This window comes from Hemiscyllium ocellatum, chromosome 5, assembly GCF_020745735.1.
Source record: "Hemiscyllium ocellatum isolate sHemOce1 chromosome 5, sHemOce1.pat.X.cur, whole genome shotgun sequence".
Classification (NCBI taxonomy): domain Eukaryota; kingdom Metazoa; phylum Chordata; class Chondrichthyes; order Orectolobiformes; family Hemiscylliidae; genus Hemiscyllium; species Hemiscyllium ocellatum.
Window position 1 is genome coordinate 31,202,179 of NC_083405.1, and position 27,475 is coordinate 31,229,653.

At 41.2% G+C, this 27,475-nt stretch overlaps 1 protein-coding gene across 7 annotated transcripts in view; it reads right to left on the bottom strand.

The window, feature by feature from the left end:
• Positions 1 to 27,475, bottom strand: part of rbms3 (RNA binding motif, single stranded interacting protein) — a 1,363,226-nt gene that overhangs the window by 321,640 nt on the left and 1,014,111 nt on the right. The window lies entirely within an intron of this gene.

Genomic DNA, 27,475 nt, shown 5'->3' on the forward strand with positions numbered 1-27,475 from the left:
TTCAGGTTTGCCATACTTGGGAAGAAAGCTAATCGAACAATGTCGTGACTTAGAATCCAATTCTGAGGGAAAGGTCTGAAATGATCTGTGCTAAATTCACACATGTTCAATTGAGGGTGGAGACTAAATGACATGTAAATCCAGTAATCCAGTTCAACATTCAGGATATAAAAGCAGCATTTATGAGAACCATCAAGGCATTTCTATACATGGTTGAGAAAAAAACTAACATTATGGCAAAGATCAATTAAGAAAGAAAACAGAAGTGCTTTAAAATATGACAATAGAATATAGATTAGATCATAGAATTACACCCTAGTAAAATTCCCAAGACAAAACAATAAGTTTAATGATATCTATGTTGCATTCTGATCAGAACAGTAAATAGTTTCTTTGAAACTGTGAAGCACACTGGGACAGCATTCCTTTTTTTGTCCAAAGTAGGATCTGCATTAACCTTGGACTGGTATTTCTGCAGAAAAAGCCCAGTCCATTCTGATCACTCAACCTAAGTTGTATTGATTAGTTGTGACTAGGAACCAAGACCCTCATGACACAATCTTCTGATGGACACAATTTCCCACCTGCAAGGACAAGATCTGCATTATCATGTAAACAGCAGCAACAACATCAATTCCAGGTACTTCCAAAAAATTGCAAACTCTCCTGACAAAGGTCAGTATTATCTTCTCAAGACAACTGGAAAGGACAATAATGACATCTTTGCCAGCAGTGTCCAGATCACAAATGCTAATTTTTGAGAATAGTGTGAAACATTTTCACAAATCTGCACACTCTCAACCCTGGCCTAGACAATACTTCTACTCTCACCCCAACATGTCAATCATTAACCATGACAACAGGACTGTCCTCTGATGCCATCATTACACTTCTTTGGGTTGACTGGCAGAGAGCATTAACCTCAATGTTATTAGGAATCTTCCAACTGCCGACAACGTACACTGTTTTCTGTGATTTGTGTTTAATCAAAAGAACAAAAGGGTGTAGACGGGTTGAACAAAGCAATAATTTTCCCATATGAATTACTTCATATTTCCAGCACACACAAATTAACTCCAAATTTATAACTTAACGTTGTGACTTTTGCCTTTCAATTCACATGAAAATCATAAGTATGAAACAAGAAAGGCTATTCATTATCTCATGATTCATCCCTTCATGGCAACTGCTCCATCATTTAATTCCTGAGTCCTAAAGTTAGTGAACCAAAATGCCACAATGTTTACATATACTCAGTATTCAAGCCCAGATTGTTGTCTTCCTAAAGACAGATCCAAGGTTCCTGAAGCTTAGGAAGCATGGCGTTAAATTCATTGTAACAGAAGATGCTTCTCAGTCAACAGATAGCTCAAAGGTGGCCCAAGAGATAACTCACAAACCACGAATTTACGTCATCGTCAGCCAAGAGTACCAAGATCTAAATCTGCTCACTTGTCTGTCCTAGACTTATCTTATCTAAAACATAGCTGGTTTGAAATTGGGGGGGTGAAAAGTGAATTTTAATGAGTATTTTTATAGCCTTAGGAAGATCGGTTGAACACAGTGGACGTGACAGAATTCATTCTACAGTCAGTGCACAACAAAACTCAAATATTAAGTATGAATTGTAATAAGCAGAGTCACAATACTGTAGACTTGCAATCAGAGTAAAAAAGATTTTCAGTGAATTTTATGAAATAACAATATTTTAAATCAGCAATACATGTTCATAGCATGGACTGTGCATCTATCATGTGTCAGTTTACAATCCACAATTTATAAACTACCAAATCAATGTGTTCTCAGGCCAATCTTGTTTATTTTTATAATTAACAGAATTTTTTTTAATAAAAAGGAATTATTTTCCATTCGGTTAGTTTAAAGATCTCAGCGGAAATTTGCTGGAAAACCCCAAAAAACATTTTAACCATAATTGATAGTATTGATCGGAGGGTTCCTGCTGATAATCCACCCGAGGAGGAAATGAGGAGAACCGTCCTGGAAATTCTTCCCTCTTCTCCTCAATTAATTTGGATCTGTTAAGTTTTGAATGTTCAGTTGTGCCCTCAATAACAGTGATTTAGGTCAAGCATCAGGTTGCATCATCATACAATAGCAATTTCAACAAGTCTGTGTCAAGTACGGGGGGACATAGAGAAAATATGAATTGTCACCAAAATACAGACAGCAGTCTGCTTTTTATGCTTCCCCACCAAACTGAATGTATAGGCCACAAAAAAAAGTTGCAATTGGTCTGTCTGCGACGTACTTGTTCCCTCTCAGGACCACATCAGAGTTTTGCCGGTGGTGGGGCAGAGGCTGGCCTGCTTGTCATTGAGCCAACTGGGGTCCACAAGTGGGCAATTAAGTTCCACTTAAGCGCCTTATCCCATTGATGTTGTGCTTTAAATGGGGGTGGGAAAGACCCATATCATGCCCATTTTGACAGATTTTCCTGTACGTACCAGTGGCTGTTGTGAAATTTCTCCCCTTAACATGTCATTCCAGAACAAAGGAGGCTTCTTCTCCTGCTAAGATGTACACCCTAGGTTACCCTTCCCCTAGGGATTTTCAAACACCAGCTCTCAGATGCATTCCACTTCCTGACACATTGCTGAATGCCTCTCTAACTCTTGACTGAAGTTCTGGCAGTGGCTGTCACATCCAGAGGTTCTGGAGAGCTGCCAGTATCTGATTGGCTAGCAGCTCTCTGAGGTCTTGCATTTTGGAAAGTCAAGCCAAGATAGGGCTTCTGCAGTAAATGATAAGGTCCCAAAGGACTGTTGTGGAATAGAGGAACCTAGGAGTACAAGTGATAGTTCTTTGACAGCAGCGTCACAGGTAAACAGGGTGATGAAGGAGGCATTTAGCATGCTGGTCTTCATTGGTTGAAGCACTGAGTATAGGAGTTGCGACGTTATGTTACAGTTGTGCAAGTCTTTTGTGAGGTTTGCACTTGGAGAATTGTGTACAGTTTTGGTCACCCAATTATAGCAAAGACATAGTTCACTGGAAAGAGAGCAAATAATATTTACGAGGATGTTGTCAGGATTAGTTGGCCTGAGTTGTAGGGAGAGGTTGGCCAGGATAAGACTTTATTCTTTGGAGATTGAGGGGTGACCTTATTGAGGTGCATAAAATCATGAGGGGCATAGATAGGAGCAATGCTTATAATCTTTTTCCTAGAGATGAGGAATTGAAAACTAGAGGGCACAGGTTTAAGGTGAGCGGGGAAAAGATTTAAGAAGGACCTAAGGGGCAACTTCTTCATGCAGAGAGTGGTGTGTGTATGGACTGGGCTGCCAGAGAAAGTGGTTGAGGCAAGTACAATAGCAACATTTAAAAACCATTTGGATAAGTACATGTATGAGAAGGGTTTAGAGGGATATGGACCTAATGTGGGCAATTGGGCACCATGGTCAGCATGGACCAGTCTATGACTCTCTGATCTGTACAAATTATTGATAATAGAAGATTTACTGAAATCTATTTATATGTTTCTGTATATTGGATATATATTTTTTGTGCTTGTTAAATAAAATGTATTGATTACACTGTTATGCAGTTATTACCATTTAATGTGTATCTAATTCCACGAGGCATTCCTGCTTTAAATACAATATGTATCTTGCAAGCAGTATTCTAAAATGCAGCATCCAATAGATAATGAAAATTCTCTTGTTCCAGCCCTTAGCGCAATTTAATTAAAATTTGAGATCTGTTAATCCCCTCTCATCATTTAACAACTTATTTACTGTAGGGCTGTTCATCAAGGAATGGAAATGCATTCTTAGTTTATTCCCTTGCATCACATAAAAAAAACACCAACAAATCTTTTAGCTGCACTATGGAAATCAGCAAATTCATTCATCCCTGCAAAATTTAAAAGTGATTGTGAAGAGATGTTGAACATTGATTCTGTGCTCTTGGATTTACTTGCTCGCAATGAAGTTCTCTTTTATTACATACTTTTCATGGTATTTGAGTTCATTTTGCAAACAGTCTGGCTGCAAAACAGCCTGTAGACAATACACCATGTTCTCCTTAATCCATCCTTTCAAAGGGGTCTACTACTTGACTAATAAACCTCATCTGAACCAATAAACCTTTCCAATTGTCCATTGATGTTCCAGTAATTATCAATCATTTTATATCAGCTTTCCAACAATCATTATTTTACTACTTGGCGCTTGAGAGCAACCACTATTGCGTGAACTCAAAACATATTCTCTGATCTGCTCCTGCTCTTCCCCATTTTTATAAAACGAAGCTGATGGAATCAACGTCAACAGAATGCAAGAGATGACGGTTGATCAGTTGGTGTTATCACTCTGAGATCTGCTCTCATCTTAAAATATTTGCTAGCAATGTTCTGGAACATTTAAACATGTTTTGGCAGGCGCCTAGGAACAAGATGTATGAGGAAAGATAAGAATTTGGATTTGGAGATGGAGATAATAAGATACTGGGAGAGATTGGTGAGACCAAGAGGTACTGCTCTAAGATGTGAATTCAGTTTATAATGCACACAGTGCGGCAAATAATGTTGGTAAGCCACTGGGGCATGGGAATATGTAACAATAAAGAAACTGCTCAGAAAAAGTGAGGACTGGGTCCAATATATTTCTAAATATGAGATTTGCAAGCAAAGATAGGAGGAAGGTGGTGGCTGTGAGGATTCAGGAGAATGGGCTCTTTTTGTTGGAGTGTAAGTGAGTTGAGTTTTTGGATGGATGTTTGAGGCTTGCCATAACTTACTGATTATCCCTCATGAACTATCTACCCCACTCTTAAGTCATTGCTAACAATGGATTCTATCCCCATGTTACCACACACCGCTCGCAGAGCAATTTGCTATTCAGTGGATAGCCACTGAAAATCCAGCATCCCCGGTGCCAACACTATAACAGCACATACAAATGGTCACTGTGCACCCAGATAAGCACTGACATTCTGACCCCGGCCAGCTCACTCAAGGAAAACGTCTGAGCACGTCAGAGGAGTGGAAGGTTGTGCTGCAATTTTTCAACAGGGACCTGGAAAATCCTGATCAAGGGGATGATCCAAAGGAGAGGAATCTTCTTCCTGGAGGACTGGCAGAAGAGACTCGGCCACCCAGCCTCACCAAATGGGTCGATCTGGTCTCAACAGTCCAGATGATTGGCTGTAAAATGTCAACAACCATCTCTGCCAGGGCAAATGCCTCACTCTTGTCTCTGCCACTGCACCCACCTCCCAACAAGGCTCAAGCACTGCTGCCTTCCCTCACTCACTCTCACATCCCCCCAATCTCCCACACCACCAGTGGCCTGCCAGCCCCACTCCTTCGGGAATACCTCACCACCTTCCATCCACCTGCACTGGCAGTAATGCCTGTGCCACCCTGACGCTTGACTGCTCAGCCTCCACAAAGGAGAGAATCTAGTCCCTCACAGAAGATGACTGGGAATGTTCCTGTGGAGAAGCAGCGACATCCATGTTCCACCAACCGTGCAAGTTTGACTCTACAACTACAACTCTTGCAGTAACCCCACCATAAGTCTCAAGCATTGCACACCATTTCTAACCACAGGCTGCAATGCTTTTTCTGGGTTTTTTTGTCTATCAGATACTGCCATCATGTCCACCACCTCCCATGGTGAAACAGTCAGTTCCCCAGAAGCCATCTCCTTGACCTATGAGTTTGTGGGTACAGAGGCCTCAGTGAAAGCACCTCAGTGGCTGCCTCCTGTCACTCCTGCCCCAGCAGCTCAGATACTGAGCTCTTGATGGTAACATTTAATGTCCAGAGTGTAAGTGCACAATCCAATGAGCCCCTCACAGAGAGAGCTCTGGATGTGGTCAAGTGGAACGCCCACAGGTCAAGAGGGCCCTCTAGTGTCAGGAATCAGGAACTGTGCCCACATGCACAGGGAGAAGCAAGAGCAGCAAGCAGGGATGTGGGGGCACAATGTCCCACACTGCCCAGACACTACAGCCTCTACAAAGGAGAGAATTTAGTGCCGTTGTCTGGCTGCCTCCATGGACAGGTTGGCAGCTGCCATGGAGAGCCGGGTCGAGCACCCTGAGGGTCAGTTGGAAACACCCACACAATGGCACTCCACTGCCCCAGCTATGTGGCCTCAGGACTGAAGGCAGAAGGTGGGGAACATGGTGCACACCCCGACTGCCCCTTCCTCACAAGGATAGCATCAGTGCCAGGAGGCACCCACCCAGAGGAGGAGGCCAGGCCCTCGACCCTATTCTGCATACCCCACCCCGACCCGTGGATGTTGCTGCCATGAAGGACTCACTTGGATCAGACAAGAAGAGCCTTATCTTTTGTGGGTCAGAGACACATTGCCCTGGGTCACCTGATCAAATCATCAAGGCCAAGGGCTGATGCACTGCTGAGCACGCTCCCTTCAGTCTGGGCGTGGAACCAGGGAATAGACTGAGATGTAATGGGAGGGAGGGGAAGGAAAAGAGCACTTTGTGGGCTTGGCTGCCATCATTTGATAGGTGACCCTAAATTGCACCATTCTGACCTTACACCTGCTTGTTTGACTCTCTGCTTAACCCCGACTGGAACAGCTACAGCAAAATGTCCAAATTCACGGCTACCGTGTATCATAGACTGATGTCTGATGTTGAGGGCCTGGAGCAGCATGTGGAAGCAAAAGGAACCAGATGGATACAGGGCAATGGGGCAATCGGACCATTGACCCATACCCTGCAACATCCCTATTGCTTCCCTGGCCTTTCTGTTCAAGGCTGTTGGTCTGAATGAAGTGGACAGTGATGTCTGGGCATGGTTGCAGCAAGCAGGAAACCAATGCATTAGGATAGCTGGGGGAGCCCACAGGGCTGGGTCCTGTATCGTGGGTCTGAGAACATTATTCTTTCCCGTTAAATGGCCTCACTTCAATGGGTGCTGCAGTCACTTACCCCACCTACTCCAAATGTGGTTGCAGACATTTTCCTTCCCATTGAGCCATTCCATGTTCCAAACACACTGAAGACCCTTCAACCACTGGCTTCTGTGTGTTGGTGAAGTCCCAAATGCCCAGATCCCCTTCCTCATGGCCTGTCCCTGAAATTCCTGGGGTTCTCCCTGCCCCAGGACCTGAGCCTGCACCTGCCCACCTGAGCACATGGTGCCACCCTGAGATTGATGTAGCACACAGCCACCCAGCAAGATGTAAAGGCTCTGTGGACTGTACGGCAGCAATGGGAGCTGCTGGCTTGGATACATACTGGAATTAGCACAGCATGGCAGGAGTGAACTGCAATGCAAGTCTGTGGTTCTAGAGCATCCTGCAAGTGGACTGGAGAGGTGACAGGATAGTCATGAGGGGTTAGCAATTGTCAGATAATCAATGCTTTTATACTCCTCGTGCACTTTCCATAACTGCTTCTTGTTACTTCCTCACCATGTATGTTATTCCTTTCTCATTCATGTAGTACATCATGTTAAATACATAGATGCTAAGTGTTTCTGTCATTCCATACAGCAGTGAATTTCACATATTCAACACTCTGTGCAAAGAAATTTCCTGAAAATTCCTTTATGATTTGTAAGCAGTTATTTTATTGTAGTAACCCCTTTGTTCTGGACTCAGCTATCATTTTCTTCACATCCACCCAATGGTCGAACACCTTCACAATTTAAACGTCTTATCTCTGGTCTCCTCTTAGCCTTCAGTTTTTTCAGAAGCCTTCTCATCTTTTCTGGATGGTTACCAATTCTTAACTTAGCTAACCTGAATGGAAAACTTTTCAGCACTTTCTCTGGTGCTGTCATACACTTTCTATAGTGTGGAGACCAGAGATACACACAGTATTGCAAATACAGTCCAACCAAAGGTCTACATTTTACATTCTTTCAGCAGGGCTTAACGTGTCTCATGTCTCTATTTCAAAGTAAAGCTGGGTTCTCCCTGGTGTTTTGGTCAAGGCTATCCACAACCAATGTTATGGAAAAGAAATCTTATTTGATAATCATCACACTGTTGTTTGTGTAAGTTTGCCGTGTATGAACTGGCTGCTACAATGTCGCCCCATTACAACAGCAACTACACTTCAAAATTGACCATTTTTAACAAAGCAGAATTATGAAAAATGTGATATCTGTATCTATGGTATGAACTGAACATGACTCTCCCTGATTTTCTGGTCTATTTTTCTGTAAATAAATCCAAATACTCTGTTTGCACTCTATATGACCTTATCAACTTATGATGCTACTTATTGTGATGAATGTATTTGCATCCCAGGTTTTTTTTATCTCCTCTTCCTCTTTTAGTTCCTTGCCTTGCATGACTTAAGTGGGCTTCTTATTCCTGATGACGGAATGTTGATTCTCCTGTTCCTCAGATGCTGACTGACTGGCTGTGCTTTTCCAGCACCACACTCTTGGGCTTCTTATTGCACATATTAAGATAAACTAAACCACACATGTACACAGTGCCAAGAACAAGGCAGGCAAACAGCAAATGTGCTACAAAGCAAGAACAGTCTGAAGTGAAAAGCTGAATAAAGTGAGCAAAAGAAAACCAGTATAATTACAATTTATTTTCATGATGTCTTTTTTTTGTTTGTTTGCTAGAAAGTGTATGTTTGGAACACAATTATTGTCAAGAAATCAAAGATTCTCAAACACAATGTTTGTTTTGTTGATTGGCTTTCTGCAGCTGTACCAGCAGTTCTTAGGGGTTAATGACTGTAAGAACAAGCTCAGAAGATGTAGCCAGGCTCTTCTTAATTACAGACAATAATTTGTCAACATGATCTGCATCACTCCCCATTGTCCTCCGATACAGTCAGCCAGCTCCATCTAGAACCACTGAGTTCTTCCTGTCCAGACAGCCTGCTGCAGGAAAATACCAGTTCGATGCCAACATCGTATTGGTGGCACGTGAGTGAGACCTGATGCTGAATTGGCTCAGGTTTCATTCGGGTATGAATGAGTGAACAGAACTTTCTTGTCTTTGTCCTCGTACTGGGCATGAGTTGGATTTAATGTTAACTGTCACAGCACAGAAGGCGGTTATATTGGCCATTATGTCAGCACTGGCTGTTCAGATGAGCAATTCACCTTGTGTCATTTTCCCACCTTTCCTCCTTAACACTGCACATTCTTCCTTTTCAGATAATTATCTAACTGACTGCCTCAATTAAACCTGCATCCACTAGCTTCTCTGGCAGTGCATTCCAAGTCCTTACCACTCGCTACATGGAAAAGTTTTGTCTCATGTCTCCTTTGCTTGTTTCACCAATTACATACTTCTCATTCTTAAGGTTTTCCACCAGGTTTCCCGCACCTGCTTCTCACAAATACTCCAGACCCCTCACAATAAGGAATACCTCTCTCAAACCTCCTCTCAGCATACACTTCTTTGAGAAAAAACAGTCCCAGCATCTCCAATTTCTCTTTGTGACTGAAATTATTCATCTCCAGATTCATTCTCAAACGTTTTTATACCTAATATATGAAATAGCTGCCATGAAGCAATTACTAATGTAAAATTGACACATCACGCTGGGACTCTATAGAAGTCCAATTGTTGCGGCAAGTGTGATGGACCCGTCAAACTGCTCCCCAATCAGCTTTCCCAGTTGTAGAGGAAGGGGTGAAAGTGATGGGGCTTGTGAAAATGTTGAGAAACTGCGTCAAAGAAACCCAACGGAAAATTTTACAAGATATCCTGTTCTGAAATTGGCCAAATCATTTCAGGAACACCTAGTTCTGGGTTTCCAGTTGGAAATACAGCTGCATGCTCCCTTCCTTGGCTCAGTGGTGAAACTGACTGATTTGACTCATCATTAAACTTAAAGATCCGAAATAAATTAGTTCTAGCTAAGTTATAAGATAACCAAAAAAGTCTGCATTTTTAACACCTTATATGAAAATCCTCAAGAAGGATTATATTGCTCAGTTTTGCAGAATCCTTTTTCTAAGCAAATGCTTTTTACAGTTTAAATCAGCAGGAGTAATTTCTCAATATTCTAATTTAGATATCAGTAATTCATACCACACTGAGCAACACAGTATCAATAGCAGCAGAGAGGAACTGATCAAGTAAGTATACAATGAAAGTAAATAGATATGTGAAGAAATAATTGCTTAATCTTTACAGAATATTGGATTTAAAGCATTAAGTTTGGTGTCCATCTCACAGTCATAGCAACAATGCTGTGCTGAAAGTGAATAAACATTAGAAGGACACTAGAGTGAGCTGCAGAAGAGTTGCTGGGGCCTGTGTAACCATATGTAATATGAACTAATGCTTCAGGAGAGTTAGGGAGGAAAATAAAAAAACATTATCCACGATCATCTCTTCCAGCCATTACAATATTAGAGGACAAACATTCATCCTAAATCATAGATCCTTGAAAGATTAAAGGACTGTACTTAAATTTGAGATTTTCAATGCCTGAGATTATTTCTAAGTATCCAGCTATGAGCAGGTTCAGCTCCTACTTAATCATCTTCTCGATTTGCTCGTTTCTTTACTGTTCTTCCTTTGCTTCCTAAGCACTTTCAGATGTTGCATCATCAGGTGTTCACAACACTATGCAGATAGATGGAAAAACAGTAGGAACATTCTATGTTCAGATATTATTATCAATATTCTCTGATATAAAGATTAACTTCTCCAATCTACTGAATCGTCTTAATAAAAGAAAACTCAAATGACTTCACTCTTAATCATAAACTACAGGGGTAATGACCAAAAACAGGAAAGTGGGAACAGACCAGATAGCTGTTGTTTGAGCTGTACAGACATGATCATTTAAATGGCCTCCTTCTGTGACATAAATTGTCCAGCTTCCTGTAAATTCCTTCCTTGCATGAGAGCATGAAGGATACCAGACGATATTTTATTATATAATAGTTGGCTGTTTTGCCTGTTTAAAAGGATTGCTCTATCTTGTCAAAATATTTTCAAATTCCCTTCAGATACTTCAAGCAAAGTGGTACAAATACTGCAAGAATCTCGCCTATAAAAACCTGCAGTAATTATGTGGGAGGCAAGCTCTTTTGTACACAGACAAATCATACTATAAGCGTTAGAGAAAAACACTCCACAAGAGCTACAGATGCTGGAAACAAAAACAGTAAGTGCTGGAAAGACTCAGCAGGTCTGGCAGCATCTGTGGAGAGAAATCAGAGTTCTGAGCAAGTATCACTGGACCCGAAACGTTAACTCTGATTTCTCTCCACAGATGCTGCCAAACTGACTGAGCTTTTCCAGCAACATCTGTTTTTGTATAAGCATTACAGAATTTCTAACTAACCACACAGTTTGTGATATCTTACCACTGGATATTCTTGCACAAATGAATTAATTTTATTTATTTAAATTTATACTTTTGAATGGGCTCTACAATACAACTTAAGATGATGCTGTTCTAAAATTCCTTTGAAACTGTATTCTGAAACATGAATTTAGTTTCAGGCTCCCGCAAGAACTTCATTTCTCGATTAGCCCAAGAACGTAGGGGTTTGAGGTGTCAAAGGCTATGGTCTTTTTGTTTGAATTTTTTGCAACAACTGAGATAGTTGGGCATTAAAATGGTCGAATGCCTGTGTTTGGAGATTGGCACAAAAAGAAGATAAGGTAAGGGTGCAAAAGAGGGGCACACAGAACCCAGTTGAAACTGGATGTTGGTACCTTCAGGTAGGTGTTTAGCAGTGGAGGAAGGGGCTTTTAGCATCACAAATGCTGTTGTTAACAGTGTCCAGGCGATCAGGTCTTGGGAGAACCCCTGAAGAGATTGGAAGATGGGAGAAGATTGATGGCTATCTGTGTAATGGAAAGAGAAACAGCCAAAGATGCTGTCACCATATAGCCAGAGGGCCGCTGTTTGCTCTGAGGAACTGAGTTTTCATTGGAGTTGTTGGGGAAGGGGTGAAGCAAGTCCTCAAGTAGTTTTCATTGGTGGCAGTCGAGAAGAAGTAAGGCTCAGAATAATTCAGCGGAAGTAGCAGCCTGGTAAAACTTAGTTCTGAAAAGGGGTGACTGGATCCGAAACATTAACTCTGCTTTGTCTCCACTGATGCTGCCTGACCTGCTGAGTTTCTCTAGCAATTTCTGTTGGTGCATCAGATTTCTGTTGGTCAATCAGAAACTGAAATTATACTGGGAATTAGATGCTTGTAAGGCAGCAACAGGAACCCTGGGGAACACGGATTCAGGAAAAAGACTAAATCACAAGGATGTGAATAATCAGAGGCAGTAGAAGTTGGAGTGGCATTTGCAGCTATTCAAACGTTAGTAAAAAAATTGATAACCATCATACGGGACATAAATATTGACAAGATTCTTTCTCTGTTATATGTGATGCAGTACTGCCTCATCACTAAAATAAAAAAAAATAAATTCAAGTGCTTTGATGCATTTGATTTATGTTACTACTTATTAATGGGGCCTTACTGTTGGATACATGATGAAGAAAGCACAGATTTGCGGTACCGAGATTATAGTATGTAACTGGGAAAGTGTGGTGAACCAATCTATTTAATACTGACATGTTTACCACCAACAAAATCCTTACATCATAAGAATACAAGTTAAAATCTCTAAGTGTAAACTGTCAATATTAATAAATCGATGTGGCAAATAATATATGTTGGTATTATGATTTTGAAGTGAAAAGATCCTTTGTATTTATGTTGATTTAGTTCATGCCCCAAGCACCTGCTGTAGTCTAAAGAAACCTTTTAAATTTGCCATTATTTATTCTTTGGAAAATGGTACTATTTTCAGAAAACAAGCGTAGTAATTACAGACATAACTTTAATCTTTAAAATATCCTTTTTAATGAGTTATTTTGTTAAAATGGTGAAAGAAGAATTTGTTTATTAGTATCCCACAGCATAATTTATATGCACCACACTATGATATGGATGTTAAATACACAGGATAGATATTGAATCCTTAAAATAAGACACTACTTGTGAAAGGTATTTAAGCAAAGTTATGATCATGCTCACAAACAAGTGCATTTTGTCACACAGAGAAATTAGTGAGTTTTGAGAAGATGTGTAGCTCAGGTTGAGGTTCTATGAGGAATGTAGATTCCAAGTGGGCAGACAGAGCCTGAACTGTGAAGTGCACGAACAGATGCAAAGTCACCGACATGGAAAAGATGATGGTCACCACCAGATACAGTTAATTTATCTTGGTAAAATTAACCAACTGTGTTCATTGTGTTGTGAAGCTCTCTTTGCCTGACAAGGTATAGGGCTTAAAACATGAGACATTGTAATTCCAAACAAAAACAACTTATCGTGCTGATTTGATGCCTGCCATTTCATGATTCCGTCCATTTTCAATTGAAGTTAATTCAATGTCAAAAGGTAGTTGATGTACTTCATTCAACTGATTGCCTATAATACCTCATTGCTTATTTATCAGTCATTGGTGGCCACATACAAAATTCATATTCTATTAAAATAAGCACTACTCTTATTAAAAACTGTCAGTTCCTTCAAATCAACAATTCATAGTGTTGCATACAAGTAAATAAATCTAACTTTCATTTTTATTCTTCCCAGGGCAGTTCAGCAGGATATTCGTGACTGATCTTTAACAAAGCCTTAACAAACCATTTCATCGCCACCTTGACTGACCCTTCTAATTTCCTTCCACGCATTACTGTTGAAGAAAATGAAGCATATTCATGGTAAGAATGAAAGAAAGTGAATTACTACTACCTACTCACAACCTATTCTTTCACAATTCTCACCACACAGAAGGCAATACAGCCACTGTAAGATCGATATTACTACCAAAATCAATGTACGCAATTAACGAAATACAACTTTACAACTTCCTATATACTTCACTACATACTAAGTATCAGCATAGCACTTAATAAAACAACTCATTTTATTTATTAGATCTTATTATTAACACTCATCGCTTAATGATTAGGAAGAGAATGACAGACAGTCCAGCGTAACCTAAGCAGCGAATTACAAAAAGGGGAAACGTTGACTGGTTTGAGCTGAGATGGGGGAGGTGGTTGTGAAAACTGTACGACAGTGTCATCTGCGTGATTATACAGAAATCTCTAATATCTGTACCATCCCTTTCAATCTCTTTTTTATTAAATCAGTATCTCTGTTACGGATATGCAAAGGAAAATCAACTGGAGCAACTTGAAAACATTCAAGCTTAGACTCAAAAGTTGCATGTCACACAAGTATCAAGCAATAGCCATCTCCAACAAGCAAGAATCTAACCATCTCCCCTGGACAGTCAATGGTAATACCATATTGAATTGTTTTTCACTTTCAACATCCTGGAAGTTACTAATGATCAGAAATTGAACTGGACAAGCCCTACAAATACAGTGGCAACAAGAGCAGTTCAAAGTTTGTGAATTATGTGGTGAATAGCTCACCTTCCGACTCCTCAAACCCTGTCCACCATCAAACCCTGTCCACCATCGACAAGCTACAAATCAGGCATATGTTGGAATACTCCCCACTTGCCTGGATATGCGCAGCTCCAACAACAGTCAAAAAGCTTGATACCATCCAACAGAAAACAACCAACTTGACTGGCAGCACATCCACAACTTTCAACATTAACTCCCTCCACCAGGGACCCGTAATGGCAGTACAAGATAAACTGCAGCAGCTCAGCAAGGTTCCTTCAACAGCCTCTTCCAAAGTTGTGCCCTCTACAACTCAGAAGGACAATGGCAGCAGATACAAATGGGAACAACACCATCTGTAAGTTTCCCTCCAAGCCAAATACCATCCTAACTATAAAATGTATTGTTATTCCTTCACTGTTGCTGGAATTCTCTCCCTAATAACAAGTATTGACAATGGACTGCAGTGGTTCAAGAGTGCAGCTTTCCATCCCATTCTCAGGGCCAATTTCCCAATGAGCAATAAATGCTGGCCCAGATGCCCACAACCTATGATAGACTTTTCTTTTTAAAAAAGGGAGATTTTAGGTGCAGAGAAACCTAACCTAAAGTGTCATTCTTGGTAGTGACTAAAAAAATCACCCCACAACATATCAGCAAATCAACGACTGGCTCAAGGATAAGACAGGACGTGATCTTGGCTGAAGAAACCATCAAAGTGAACATGTGATTGTTGGAAACCATGCAATAAGAAGTGCGTGAATGTTTGTTTGAGAATGGCACAGTCATGTCTCTCAAAGGAAGGGTTTGAAAGAACGGGCATGACGGGCAGATTCTATTGGTAAGAGGGAGAACTATTCCTTAACATGGAAACCTGATCTAGCAGAGATGGAGAAAAGAAGTTGCTCAGGTGGTCTAGTAGGAAAATGTTCAACACAGAAGAATACAAGATGGTGATGTATTCTGGACTCAAATTCTCAAGCCTAAGTGAAGTTTCTATTTATGTAAATAGCATTTATACAATCGATTCAGACAAATTTTGATGATGGGTGAAAATAAATTGTAATTTATATCAGCAAACAAAAAAAATACAAAGTCGTGGATCAGCAGGGAGGTCAAGTCCAAATGATGAAAGCAAAACATTTTGAGAGAAGACCATTAAAGTGAATTTTGTAAACGAATTGCAGAGGTAGTTAATTGCATGTCTACAGCTGGAAGAGATTCACAGACATGGTAAGAAAGCAGGTACTGGGGGTAAAGGAGGAAATGTGGGCACATGACGTTTCCCTGTTCATAGGATCATAGAACGCCTACAGTGTGGACACAGGCCACTTGGTCCAACAAGGCCACACCAACCCTCCAAAAAGTAACCCACCCAGACCCATTCCCCTACCCTATTACCCTGTATTTCCCCTGATTAATGCATTTAACCTACACCTCCCAAAACACTATGGGCAATTTAACATGGCCAATTCACCTAACCTGCACATCTTTGGACTATGGGAGGAAACCAGAGCACCCAAAGGAAACCCATGCAGACACAAAGAGAATGTGCAAAATCCACACAGACAGTCGCCGGAGACTGGAATCAAACCTGGATCACTGGCGTTGTGAGACAGCAGTGCTGACCACTGAACCACTGTGGTTTTCTGATCTTTCCAGCCAAGGTTTGGAACTTGGTACTTGTCAAGGCTGGACATTTTTTTAACTGACTTGACTTGAATTGCTTTGATCCGAATCAGTAGCTTTCACTTCATCCTCTGTGACTATCACAATGTGTGTAAGAATTAGTGCCATCTTGTGAAGGACAAATACATAGTGTACGGAGGTCCTAAACGAAACAACACACATGGAATACTTAGAGCAGTTCCATTTCTTCCAGTGCTATAGAGACTTTATTTTATGGCAGGTCACTTATAAGTTACCTTCATTGTCAAATATTTTTATTAGAAATTCAAAATGTTTGCTGCACATCCCTAAGTAACAATTGTAACTACACTTCTAAGCTGCTTCATTCACTGTCAAACATTTTGGAATGTCCTTAGGATATCAAAGGTGTTTATGGAAATGAAGCTGGTTCTTTGGTTCTGTTTACAATCATACAGTTATCAAGTCAGTCTCACAATATCAATCATTGTGATATTACTTCACACAGGACTTCAATTCAGCTTCAACAGTCAATAATGATGTGTCAAATAGCACCACTAATGTTCCAGCATTATAGAAAACAGTAAAATACTTCTAATTTTCCAGAGATCAAAACAGAAAAGTAGAATTATTTTGGTATTTTCCATAACTATATTAAATAAATATAAAATTGATCTATAAAATTTATTTGAATCTTCTAATTAACAGTAACACCATTATTACAAGATATTTTGCTTACATTTAACAATGAAATACAAGCATTCATAATCTAAGGACACTGTTATGGTTTACATGCACAACATTGCACCTCAATAGAGTAGACCACAGGGTTTATCCCAAAACCAGGGCTGAAATCCATGGGGATAGCCATTCAGCTGGCTATTTGTGCAGAAAATCAGCCTTATGGACCATTTGCCCATTAGAGAAACTACCCAGTTTTAATTTTCATTGAACTTACAAGATTGGAAAGCAGGTAATTTCTACACTGGTTGACAGATTGACAGCACCAGTTGTTCACATGAGTAACAAAACCCAACCACACCACCTACATGGTAATAACTTTAGCATTAAACCCAAGCACTAAATAAGTAATCCAGTTGTATACATTCTGACTTTTTCATTAATCAAAAAGGAGGATTGCCCTTCTGCTCTTGTTTGGAAATCTAGGCTGGGGGTGATATAAGGCCAAAGGTAAACATTAAGGTAAAATTAGGAAAATCAGCACCCAAGTTCACTGCATTCCCTACCAAAGATGCATTTTCTAAGCTGTCTATTGTCCAGATTCAACCAGGATATCTGCAGGCTCAACATCCAATTGACCCCAAGATGAATTTCCAATGAAAGAGTAGGCACAAATACTGCATTTTCAAGTTGGCAGACTGTGGCTCATCAAATGGCACAACAAACAGTGTTCAGATCCTCAGCTAATTGCAATGTATAATAATGGTTTGGTTGAGCAAACAGAGAGTAACATATCTAAGTGTTCAGGTAACTCAAAGCTCGGAGGTAATACAAGCTATAAGGAAGACCAGTGTCTGCAAAGAGACACAGACAGGTCAAGTGAGTGAGCCACAAGGTGGCAGATGGAATGTCTTGTGGTTCATGAGCTGGTTTTGATAGATATTGCCTCTAAACTGAAAGCAATTACATTTAAGACCATATGGCTCAAGCAAGGTACATGTACAAATGCACTTCTCCAAACATCCTTCCTTACTGAAAAGGAAAATTATGACTCGTGAACAAAAACTGACGTTTCATTCCTGTCTGGCTAGCTTTCATCAGTCTTTGCGCATGTATTGCATCTATCATTTATAAAGCATTCAGAGAGCTGTTGGTGGTGTTTAATCCTGTATTTGTTCTTTCTCAGGGTGCCATTCCTTCTTCAGCTGCAGGGAATGGTGTTCAGCTTTTATGAACACTTGAAACACAAATCCAAATGGTTATCCTTGTAGCATGAAGATTGTTTCAAACCTCGGCTTGCTGACACCACAGGATGTCTTCGTACAAACACACAAAACAGGAGTAGAAATAGGCATTCAGTCCCTTGAGTTTGATGTGCCATTCAATAAAAACACAGCTATTCAGTTTGTGTTTTAAATTTCATATTTCCATTTTTCCCTGATAATTTTTGATTCTCTTGTCTCATGGGAATCTATTGACATTTGTGTTAATGACATCCAATAGTCTCACTTTCACCAACTTCTGATGCAGAGAGTCCCAGAATCTCACAACCGTCCAACAGAGAAAGACATCTCCTCATCATGGTCCTAAAAGGCAACCCTTAATTTTAGTACAGTGCCCCCCCCACCTTGTTTTGGAGTCACCTACAATGAAAACTCTCCTTTTTCTATGTCCACTGTGTCACAACCATTCAGGATCTCAGGTACATCAATCAACTAACTCACTCCTCAAACTGCTAACCTCGTGTGCAAACAAGCCCAGTCTCTTTGACCTATCCTCATAAGCCAACCTACTCAACCAAGATAATAATTGCCACAACCTCCTTTGAACCACCTCGAAAGGATTTATAACCTCCTTTAAAGGGTAAAAAGAGCAAACCTACACACAGTATTTGAGATGTGATCTCAGCCATGCACTGAATAATTCTTTTCAAGTTCAATTCTTCTGAGAGTAAAGCCTAGTCATATTAGATTTATTGATTACCTACTGTACCAGCATTCTAACTATTATATTCCCGCATTAGAACAGCTAGCTCCCTTTGCACGTTGGAACTCTACATTGATTCATCAATTAAATCATAGTCTGCTTTTATTCTTTCTGCCAACTTCCTCATTGACATTGCAGCGCCTCAGCAATTTGTGAGTGACAGCTGATTCTTGTTCTCTGCTCCAATTCCATTGAGTATCCCTCACCGTGAGCGTGTATAAACAAGCTGATGACATCTAACAATGATGACAAATTAGGCAACAACATCCCCAGGTAGCTGACAAGTCGAATACTTTGTTGCACCACCTTCATATCAGTTGGTCTCTGTATTTCTATGACAGCTCTCACCTTATCAGGTTCAGGGCACAGTCCTTTCACCATTAGGACATGTCCTTTGTACATGACTGCTGGCGTCTTCAGTGCATTGTTTTCCAACTGCGCTTCAGATTCACTTGGTGAGCTCTCTCTAGAGCTGTACCAAATTCCGATTGGTGTCTTCCATTGTATCTCCACATCTATAAAAGAGCAAATTATTCATAATCAACCCCAAGTCTGGGGAGATCACTAACCATTTCATCCTGTCTGTGTTGATACTCTTCTGAAGCAGTGGGAAAATGTCAAAATGCCATGTACAGCCATCTGTCCCTCCCAAACGGCATCCTGAATGTTGTCAAAAACCTGCGGTGTTCATCAAACTTCTATTGTCACTTTCTCTTGTTTGCCTCTAGGGTGGTACAGGCCTATGCCTTGGCAAGTTGCAGCAAAGTTTGATCCAATGGTTGAGATGGAGTCATGCTTCATGCTTTACTGAGCTCTCCTGGATCTATGTATGCCCTGAGTGTTCCAGACCTTTTCACTGTTACCACACTGCTGTTTCGATCTGTCGGATGGCCACTTCCTTGATTCGGCCCCTCATTTTCAGCTCGTCTATCTTAGCTTTCAGGCTGGACTTGAAGGCAGCCAGAGATCTCCTCAGTGAATGCTGAGTTGCTCTCACACACAGACCTGAATGATATTCATCAGAAAGACATTCAAGACCCATGAGAACATCTTTAATCTTTGTTAGGACCTGTCTAGCAGGACCTGGTGTCCTGCAAGATACTATAAATCTCTTCTGGTATGAGTAGACAGCAGTTGAAGGGGAAAACTTGCTTCAGCTGAGATGAGTGGATTTTGCTTAATGTCTGTTTTCTGGAACTGCAGATTTTGTTTTTTCCCTGTGCACTGGCCTCTCAGATTCGTTTGTCCTCTTAGAGTGAGCACCATTCCATCATCAACTCTCATGTAGATGGTCTCATCATCTTGAGCCACTTCATCGAGGTCAGCAAGGCTCATGATCTACAAAGATCTGGTATCTAACAGTCACAAAGCTTTTCTTACCACCTTGAGACTGGACGGTGCAAATCTTGTTGCATGGTGCAGAGTGATTCACGAGAAGCATAGTCTGACATTTCTCCAGCAACCACGTTCACAGGCATGCTTAATTCTGTCCTGCAGAGCATGTATTTGCAAACGGATTTAGTTTCTTACAGTAGAAGCATTGGTTGCACCACAATGGTCATTCTTCCTTCCCTTTTACGTGGTGTTCTCTGCAATATTTACATCCTGTACTTTGTTCTTGATCTTTCTGCAAGCCCTTCAGCAAATATTTCTGTTTTTTTTCCCCGGAATTCTAATATCAAACACTTTCCATTCATAAATAATACCAGTGGAGGGTTTAAAATGGGACTGAAAGGTCTCCACAATTTCTCCAGTTTGACTTTTCTGCTCGTTGGTGAATTCTGGGCTGGAATAGTGTTAAAGCACTGTTCCCCCAACACCGATACCAGCATTGCTGCTTTTACCTCCTCGGGTTTTCTGCTTAAACCTGCAGCTATGCCATCATTTTGCCATTGCGACGGGAAGAAGCAATTCCTGTCCCCCGTCATATTTCATCTCTACACAAGCTGCGACTGGAAAATACAAAGCCATCCATCCTGCCTCATTCATTTGTACAGGGATACTGACTGCAGTTCCAATTATTTCTCGCTGTTTCTCAAAGCAGCTGGCTTTCACAACAACTCTCAAACTCCACAGAATGTCAGCTGCACTATACTGACACCATGTTCTCTGCAGAGGTTTTAATGGCTTCGACTCCAAAACTGATCCCTGGTTGATTACTGTGGCAAGTCATTCTGTACAAATGCATTTTTCCAAACATCGTGTGGTACGGGGTTGTGCAGTTGTTCGCAAGTAGAATTATTTTAAAAATGTTTATCTTATAAATGTTGATGTTTAGACAAATGTGGATCTATTCATACAAGGAACACAAAACGTGAGCATGGACAAGCAATTAAAAACTGCAAAGGCAGTGGGCCTTTATTGCAAGGGCTTTAGAATAAAGAAGTCCTGCTACAATTGTCTGGCAAAACCACACCTAGAATACAGTGTTTATTTTGGTCTCCACTGGAGACAGTACAACAAAGGTTGGCTAAAATGAGCCTTGGGATACAGAGATTATCTTATGATGACAGGCTGAGTAAATTGGTTCCATATTCTCTGAAGCTCAGAAGAATGAGCGATCGCATTGAAATATTCAGGAATCTGACAGGCCAAAACACAGGGTGCTGGAGAAACTCAGCAGGTCGAGGCAGAATCAATGGAGAGAAAAGCAGAGTTAATGTTTCAAGTCCAGTGAACCTTTGTCAGAAATGAAAGCAGCTGGGAAATGGTGGCATTTATGCTGATGACAAGGGAGGCCTGAAATGAATAGATGGAAACAATGCCCAGATCGAGAGACACAAAAAGGGAAGCAGACAAATGGATTGCTGATAATAAGGTGGAAGCAGTAATGCTAGGTATGGTGCGAACATGAAGTGTGGATAGTTGATAATAGGTTGGCTATGTTGGAAGCAACCTGTACAGAACAGGGATGTGGGGGTGGGTAACACACATGGAAGAAGGTGTACCCTCTCTGAAATTATTAAACTCAGTGTAGAGTTCTGAAAGATCTAAGGTACCTTGATGGAAGATGAGATGTTGTTCCTCCAGTTTGCACTGAGCTTCGCTGGAGCAGTGCAGTAGGCCCGAGACAGAAACATTGCCATGGGAACACAGAGGTGTGTTGAAGTGGCTAGCAACTGGATGCTTGGGGTCATTTTTAGAGTCAAAGTCTAGGTTTTCCTATCAAGTCATCCCAGTCTGTATTTTGTCTCCTGAATGTAGAGGAGACTGAATTGTGAGCAGCAAATACAGTAGACAAGATTAACTGAAGTGCAGACAAGTCACTGCTTCATCTCATAGCTGTGTCTGAAATCTTGAATAGTGAGGAGAAAGAAAGTAAATGGGCAATTGTTGCACCATCTGTGATTCCATGGGAATGTGTTATGGGGAGATGTTGGGATTGGAGAAGGAGTGGACCAGGATGTACCAGAGGGAAAGCTCCCTGCAGAATGCTGAAAGGGGTGGGGGGAACTGGGGTTGGGGCCTGGAATATGTGTCTGGTTGTGGCATCCTGGTTTGGTTGGTGAAAATGACAACCTTTGATCCTTTGGATCTGGATGCTGGTGGGATGGAATGTAAAGACCAGGGGGACTTTGTGTTGTGGGAGGGAAGAGAAGTGGTGAGAGCAAAAGTGTGGGAGATGGGCCAGATACAGCTGATGGTCCTGTCAACCACCATGGTGGGGGATCCTCGGTTGAGAAAAAAGGTAGACCTGTCTGAGGCCCTGCTGTGGAAGATGGCATCGACAGAGAAACTGGGAGAATGGAATGGAATCTTTTACAAGGAAGCAGGGTGTGAAGATATATAGTTGAGGTAACTGTTGGAGACTGTGAGCTTGTAGTGTATATTGGTGTCCAGTCTATCCCAAAAAATGGAAACAGATGTTGAGGAAGGAAGGGAGGGTGTTAGGGATGGATCAGGTGAAGGTGAGGGAAGGATGGAAATTAGAAGCAAAATTATTAAATGTTCCCAATTTCAGATGAGAGGGGGTGCAGCACTAATGATGTCATCGATACCCCACAGAAAGAGTTATGGGAAGGGACCAGAGTAGGATTGAAGCAAAAAATATTTCAGGTACCCCACAAAGAGACAGGCATAACTGGGGTCCATGTGGGTAGCCCATGGCCACATCTCTAACCTGAAGAAAATGAGAGGAGTCAAAGGAGAGGTTATTCAAAATGAGGATGTGTTCAGCCAGGTAAAGGAGGGAGAATGGGGACAGTTCAAGCCTTCTTTCATGAAAGAAGCAGAGAGCCCTAAGTTCATCCTGATGGGGATGGGGCTTGGTTGCGTGGTTACTGAGAGACTATTTCACAGCCTGGTGGATCTAGAACAAGTTGGCACAGTATCAGGATAACAATTATGTGGCACTGAAATGAGGAGAAATGTTTTCACTGAAAGGATTGTGAATCTTTTGAACTGCATACTCCAGAGCGTTGCAGTAAACTCCATCATTGAATATATTTCAGATTGAGTTACAGGCATTTTCTGAGAATGAAGAGACATGGGGAAAATGGGACTGAAGCCCAAGATCAGGAATGATTGTATTGAATACTGGAGTATTCTCAATGTTGCATATGGCCCTTTCCTTATTCATTCAGGGAATGTGGGTGTCACTTGCTGGGCCAGTATTTACTGGCTATCTCGAGTTGCCCTTGAGAAGGGGAATTAGGGATGGAGCTCCAGATTTTGACCCAGCAATACTGAAGGAGTGGCAATAAAAACTGCACTTGGTGGTGTTATCTATTGCCCTTGTTTTATTTTCACTTTGTTCAGAGGATGTGAACATCATTGGCTATACCCATCCCTGTGATCAATGAGTAGTTAAGAGTCAACCACACGACTGTGGGTCTGGAGTCACATGTAGATCAGATCAGGTAAGGATGGCAGATTTCTTTCCTGAAGGACATGAGCGAATCAGATGAGGTTTTGTTTTTAAAAACAATCGACTATGGTTACACAGTTACCAATTAGCTAGCTTTGAGATTTTGTTTTCAAATTCAAAAGTTACTGTGTGACATGCTGGGATTTGAATCCATGTCTGTAATAGCCTCAAGTTCTGGATTACTACTCCAGTGACATTACCATGGTACCATCACCTTCCCTAGTCCTTCATGATGTTAATGGTTTTGGGTTTCTGCATGTACCTTGTGGATGGTATACACTGCTGCTACTCAGCGTTAGTGGTGCAGTGACTGACTGTTTGTGGATGTGGAGACAGCATCATTCTGGTTGGTGTCAAGCTTCTTGAGTGTTGTTGGACCTGCACCCATCCAGCCAAGTGGGGAATATTCCATGACACTCCTGACGTTTGCCCTTTAGATTAGCACAAACTTTGGCAAGTCATGAGATTATCCTAGCCCCTGACGTGGTATTGTATCCATAGTCTAATCATGTGGTTTGGTGTCACATTTTGTCTGAAAATACTCTTCTGAATTGCTTCTGGGGCATTTATTCATTAAAAAGTACAATATAAATCATAGTTTAAAAAAATCACATCTCACCAGGTCATAGTCCAACAGGTTTATTTGGAAGCTGTAGCTTTCAAGATCAGTGCTCCGAAAGCTAGTACTTCCAAATAAACCTGTTGGACTGTAACCTCGTGTGATATGATTTTTAACTTTGTCCACCCCGGTCTAACACCAGCACCTCCACATAATAAATAATGGTTGTTATTATTGCTTACATATCGATGGTTAATTCAAGAGGGTAGTGATAGGGTTCTGAACCCAGATTTCCCTGCTGTCTCGGTGGGAATGCACCCTGATCTTGCTACATAAAAATAAAATGGAAACAGTTTAATTTGTCCCAGTTTCTCAGTTTATTGCCAGTTCAATTTCTTTGTTCTGTAAATCAATTCTGGCAGCCTGTTGAAAGATGCGTAAACTGGAAACAAAAAGTCAGTATTTTTCTGACATGTTTTTGTCTTACTGCTTATGAGGTGATTGGAAAGATGGCAAATTCATGGTGTCGTGGACAGGTTAAAGTTGTTTCCTCAAAGTTGCCCATGATCTATGTATTTGGTACGTGGATGCGTACGTTTCACACAAGATTGTCTATTTCATACTTAGGCTCTGGAGGTGACGAAAGAAACCAAAGTGCGCACACACATTAATTACAGGTGAAGATAACACAACATATATTTAAAAGAAGCTTGATGTTTCAAAGTCAAGATGTTGCAGTGTCTTAAGTGAATGCATAGAATTGACGGTTTGCCTCAGCTGCTGCAATAACTTTCACAGGCGAATTTCCAGAGATTTCTTTCACATGGGACTATTGTAGATGTTACAAGATAAGGAGAGAGCACATTTTTGCTTCTCTACTTTCCTGCTGACAAAGCAGTTACAGCTCACTAGTTGTTTCTGAATTTCTCTGTCTCAAAGTTGAATTGCTCGACCTTCTCTGAAGGTATTTTAAGATGTCCCTCTTATGACATTTCTGTTTTTAGGCACCTTGCCCTGCCTTTCCTATAGTCTTGGCAGGGATGGCTGCTGTGTCACATGACCTGGACAAATAGATAAATCATATTCTAAATAAACGTAAGTAGAAATCCAATTGTAGACTCTTATGTCTTTTTACCAGCTACAGATTACAAGGAGGCCTGGGGTTTTCATAAGTATACGCCCTTATCAGTCAAGGCTTTCAAGTTGAATGAACGCTATCAGCCCTATAGATCTTCTAAGCACTTGTGGAATGCTCACAGGATTCCACGTCAGATAATGCCTCCCCTTTGTTTCTTCAGAAGCACGTCCATCTAATTTCACAAGAAGGTCGGGTGACCCTCACAAACCGTTCCGAAAAGTCTTTAAACTCAGTCCAAGGTTTAAAAATGTAGCTCTTAGGATAGTTTCTAAAAGTTTGTCAGATCATGACTGTGCACAGAAACAATGGTGAGACGCAACTGGAAAACAACCAAGAACTCTCCAGTTAAACCTCACCTACTGAATTCACTTGTACCCTGACATTTTGGTTATTGGTTGACACAAATAACAAAAATCAAAAAAAGGAAATAAACTTTCAACCCAGAGCTTACTCTCACTTTGCAGGTATTTGGCTAAGCCTTCTACTCTCAAAGCTGGCACTACAACAGCATTAAATAAGAATTTATTAGAAATGCATTTGGCAACTTTTAAAATTGTGTTTTGATTAAATTGTTTCTTTCTTTTAGGTATTATGTCTATTTGACTTAACTTGGAAATATAATTGGCCAGAAGCTTCTTTGGCTCACTGCATATGTCTCTTGCTGCTGGAATCTAATGTATTCCAAATCAGTTGTGACAACAGGAAGTCACAGAATGCCCAATGTCTGGATCTCCACTGAGCTACATACAGATGCTGCAATCTATGTCTGCAGGTGATTCTGGTTAGATGAGTTTCATTCTGTCAATAACTTTGAGAGTGTGGTGCAAATTATTGGTAAACCTGTCAGTGAATTCTGTTCCACTCTGCGTCACCAACAACTGATCATGCCCAGTTCCATTACGACAACATCATACTGCACTGAACATGGTTCACCTACAAAGAGTTTATGTTGTAAATAGGAAAGCGCCACTCAATTCAACCTTCGGGTCTGCATTTTGAGCCTCCAGAAAGTTAAAAATAGGTTTTGTATGCAGACCTGGTACACGTGGACACCTATTTCTATTGAACAGATGTAGGAAGGAGCAAGGTTCCAACTGTATGCAAGGCTATAATCTAGCTTAGCTGTGAGCAGTTGGTTCTTTCCCTAAAGAATGCTGGGCTGGTGGAACAGGCCATCAACCTGCATAGTAAATGCTGAGTATTTTTTTTAAAAAATCATTCACCGGATGAGGATGTTGCTGGCCAGGCCAGCATTTATTGCCCATCTCTAATTGCCCAGGGGCCAGTTAGGAGTCAACCACATTACTGTGGGTCTGAAGTCACATGTAGGCCAGACCAGGTAAGGATGGCAGATGCCTTCCCTAAAGAACATGAGTGAATTCCTTCAAAGAAAATTTGGACCTGTCTGAGATGGGACCATTAAGTCAAAAGGTAGATATTGCACAACATTAATTAGGGGCAGAGGGATCTCCTGGGTAATTTGATTGACTGAAGGGGTCAGAGAGGAATTTTGTAGATTTTCTTTTAGCTAGCTGACCTCGTGTTTCATCTGATGTTTCAGCCTGCTGGGCGGTTTTAGTAGGGTGTGTGTGTGTGTGTGTGTGTGTGTGTGTGTGTGTGTGTGTGTGTGTGTGTGTGTGTGTGTGTGTGTGTGTGTGTGTGTGTAAGCACTGTGGCTGTCTGATATTTGTTATATGAAATAGCAGTCACCTCTGATGTAACATGCACGGCTGAATCTTAAGGCTTTTTAGCTAAGTGTCAATTCCGTTAATTTTTCCTGAAGGGTTTCTCACCATGACTAAAGAGGTTTCTGATGCTATCATCCCAAATTCACCCTGTCACCCGCCCTCTCAGTCCTATGGGACCTTTCTTGTCCAATGCTGACCCAATTCTATCAGGGAGAAATTCATCACCGCTCAGATATCCAGGAGTGGAGCAGCATTCCTGTCAATGGTGTAAAAGGCCATCACACAGCTGGATTAGCACTGCCACTTGTCCTGCACGGTTCACCCTGTTTGTCTGGAATATGACAACATACGTCATTTAAGTACCTCACTTTGCAGACAAGCACTTGGAGGTCCTTGTACATGGGATGGTGCAACTGAGGGACAACAGACCATGACACTCGACCCTTCCAGCTAGGTCCAAGGTCGGTGTTGTCTTAGCCAGCTCTCTGGAGGAAATGTTCCCAGGTGTGGGAAGAGGATATGCCACCGTCTCTGGTCCA